General features: G+C 39.9%; 1 pseudogene across 1 annotated transcript; it reads left to right on the top strand.

Moving 5' to 3' along the window:
- Positions 1-1,082: 1,082 nt before the first annotated feature.
- LOC308240449 (large ribosomal subunit protein eL42-like) lies at positions 1,083-1,403 on the top strand (annotated as a pseudogene). Its single transcript has one exon. The product of its transcript is annotated as a large ribosomal subunit protein eL42-like (transcript).
- Positions 1,404-3,951: the final 2,548 nt, after the last annotated feature.

Below are 3,951 nucleotides of genomic sequence, written 5' to 3'. Positions count from 1 at the left end.
GCTGATTATATAAGTAATGCATGTTCTTTATGGAAAAACAAGAATACAAAAAAATGATGAGGATAAAAAGAAAAAGAGTCTGTAACACCACCATTCAGAGATGGTTATTATTAATAGGTTTAAAAGTTTATAGTTGTTTTTCAATGAAAAGATAGAAATATACTTTTTTTAGAAATATACTTTTAAAATAAAATATTCATCATATGATACATGTTATTATTTTTATTGAGGCATAATGACATATAACATTATATTATTTTTAGGTGTACAACATTATGACTCAATATTTGTGTATATTGTGAAATGATCACCACAATAAGTCTAGTTATCATCCATCACCATACATAGCAACAATTTTTTTCTTATGAGGAGAATATTTAACATCTACTCTCTTAGCAACTTTCAAATTTGCAGTATAATATCATTAACTGCATTTACCATGCTGTATGTTATATCTCCATGACTTATTTATTTGACAACTAGAAGTGTTTGTATCTTTTGACTCCCTTAACCCAGTTTGCCTACCTTTCACCCACCACCTCTGGCAACCACCAATCTTCTCTGCAATACATATTATTTTATACCTGGTATCCTCTCTCACCTGCCATTATAGCATGACCATTTTAAAATGTCCAGCTGGTGTAGCTCAGTGGTTGAGTTTCAACCCACGAACCAAGAGGTCCCCAGTTCGACTCCCGGTCAGGGCAGATGCCCGGGTTTCAGGCTCGATCCCTAGTAGGGGGCATCTGTCTCTCTATCCCTCTCCCTTCCTCTCTCTCTAAAATCAATAAAAAACATATTAAAAAATAAATAGCCCTAGCTGGTTTGGCTTGGTGGATAGAGCATCGGCCCGAGGACTGAAGGGTCCCGGGTTGATTTCAGTCAAGGGCACATACCCTGGTTGGGGCGCATGTGGGAGGCAACCAATTGATGTATCTCTCACACATCAATGTTTCTTTCTCTGTCTCTCCCACTCCCTTCTACTCTCTCTAAAATTCAATGGAGAGGAGTGAGCTGAGTGAGGTGAGAAGTGTGGATGTCGAGTTTCCTGTTTTCATCGTATAGACAGCTCTACTGCCAAGATGGTCAATGTGCCTAAAACCCAAAGGACTTTCTGTAAGAAGTGTGGAAAGCATCAACCTCACAAAGTGACCCAGTATAAGAAGGGGAAGGATTCCCTGTATACCCAGGGAAAGAGGTGCTATGGTAGGAAGCAGAGTGGCTACAGTGGATAGACAAAGTCAATTTTCCAAAAAAAGGCTGAAACCACAAAGAAGATTGTGCTAAGGCTTGAATGTGTTGAGCCTAACTGCAGATCCAAGAGGATGCTGGCCATTAAGAGATGCAAGCATTTTGAATGTGGAAGAGATAAGAAGACAAAGGGCCCAGTGATCCAGTTCTAAGCTTTGGGATTCTTTTATTTTTGAGAGTAAAATGTTGAAGCTGTAGAAAATAAATGCAGTGATATTCTTGATGAAAAAATCAATGGAAAAATATCCTTGGGTGAGGATTAACCCCCTCCCCTGCCCCAGATAAAATATCACTAAATATTACTCTAAAACAGGATTTTAAAGGGCTATATTGGCCCAGCCAGCATGGCTCAGTGGTTGAGCGTCGACCTATGAACCAGGAGGTCACAGTTTGATTCCTGGTCAGGGTGGGGTATGCAGGAGCAGCCAATCAATGATTCTATCTCATCATTGATGTTTCTATCTCTCTCTCCCTCTCCGTTTCTCTCTGAAATCAATAAAAAAAAATTTTAAATGGCTACATCATCTCCTTAATTTTTTTTTCTTTTTGTTAATCCTCACCTGAGGATATTTTTTCATTGATTTTTAGAGAGAGTGGAAGGGAGAGGGAGAGACACACAGAGAGAGAGAAACATCTCTCACATCGATTGGTTATCTCCCACAGGTTCCCTGACCAAGGCAGGGATCAAGCCTGCAACTGAGGTACATGCCCTTGACCAGAATCAAACCCGGGGCCCTTCAGTCCTCGGGTCGATGCTCTATTCACTGAGCCAAACTGGCTAGGGAGTCTCCTTTAATTTTTGTTATATTTTTCTCGACTGGGTTTTTAATCTCTGACTGCTCCATGCTTTCCTCTTACTCTGCCCCTTAAATGTTTCTCAGAGTTCCATTTCATCAAATGTTTCTCAGAGTTCCATTTCATCTGTTCTTATCACTTCTCAAACTCTCCCAGAGCATCTCATCTGCTCCCATAGCTTATCTGTATCTTCAAGCCAGATCTCACTCCTCGTCTCCAAATATATAATCTCTTCTGCTCCAAAACATGCTATTACTCCAGTGTTCCCTTATCCCAGTGAATGAATGGTATTATATCTACCCAATTGCCCAAGCCAAGAATCTGGGGAGTAAGTACTAGCTTCTCTGTCTTGCTCACCCTCCTACCACTTTGTATTCAATAAATAACTAAACTCTGTAAGTTTTATCTTCTCATACCTTCTGACTCCTCCTCTTCCTTTCTATTCCACTTCCACTGCCCTGGTATAGATTCTAATAATTTTACAATTGAAATAGTAAGCCAGTTTCCTAACTATCTCCTTACCTCCATTCATGGCCTCTTCCCATGCATTTTCCAAACTTTCTTCCGAGTGGTCTTTCTAAAGTGTACTAATATATCTAATCATATCATTTCCTTGCTTAAAATCATCCATTGGCTTCTCACTGCCTTTGAGATAAAACCTGCCTATAACACCTTTTCCCCACTTCTTTACCAACTCTTTTTCATTCTTTGAAACTCAGATCAGGTAGTTTGCCCTTTGCATACAAAGGCTAAGGAATGATGAGAGGTGGTCTTTTGTGCTAAATTCAGGAATTTAGTTTTTTAAAAATATATTTTTACTGATTTCAGAGAGGAAGGGAGAGTGAGAGAGAGATAGAAACCTCAATAATGAGTCAATTATGAGAGATAATCATTGATTGGCTGCCTCCTGCAACCTGGGCATGTGCCCTGACTGGGAATCAAACCTTGACCTCCTGGTTCTTAGGTCGACACGCAACCACCGAACCACATCAGTCAGGCAAATTTAGATTTTATTCCCTGTTTTCTCTATCCTTCTGTTTCTCCTCTGCACTGTATATCTCTGAGATAGCACTCATCATAGCCCACCATATTGTCTGTTTACTTGTGTGTCTCTTCTATTAGAATAGTTTTAAAGGGCAGGGACCATTCATCTCTGTATGAGCACCTATGTGCCTAGCACATAGTAGTTGTTTAGAAAAAGTTAGATGAATGACAATTGAATGAATAAATGGATCTTGGCCATATGCCAGGCATCACTTCCAAAATTGGAATGATCTGCATAGCAGCCTTAGCTAAAAGCATGTCCACAATTGCCTAGAATAGAACCTGCTACTGAGAGATCATAGAGGTGTTTTATACATCTCAACCTCCTTGGCCTGCATCACCCATCACAGTTAGCACCCTTCCAAGGGAAATGATGCAGGGAGCTCAGTCAATAATCACTTTTCAGGGAAAGATTAATTCCTGGGTCATGGTAACCTCCCTTTTACAAATGGCTCCAAAGAGTTTTTGGTTTCTACCTCCCTGCCTCTTCTGCACCAGTCACTATTCTCTCCAGCTACTTGTAACCCATTGGCTGGAGACAATGGAGCTACTTTGACCCCAGCTTATTTTTTAAAATGTGTAGATAAAAATTTTGTCTGACTTGTGTCACCTTTCCTACCTTATCACCCTGAAGCAAACTGGTTGAAAATTACCAAGGCTGCTCAAAGCCTATTGTTGGAGATTTGCCAACAGGGTTTACCAGATTTCTCTTCTCTCAATATGTCATTTCATGTTCAGTAACAGGAGTTGGTCTTGCTGAATTACTAATGAGGTGATGTCTCAAGACTTGGCTCCACAGTTTTCGTTTCATTTAGATAAATATTTGTTAAGTACCTATCACTTGCCAGGAACTCTGTTAGG

Source organism: Plecotus auritus, assembly GCF_963455305.1.
Source record: "Plecotus auritus genome assembly, chromosome: X".
Classification (NCBI taxonomy): domain Eukaryota; kingdom Metazoa; phylum Chordata; class Mammalia; order Chiroptera; family Vespertilionidae; genus Plecotus; species Plecotus auritus.
The sequence above is the reverse complement of the archived record's forward strand: the minus strand, read 5'-3'. Positions and strand labels throughout refer to the sequence as shown.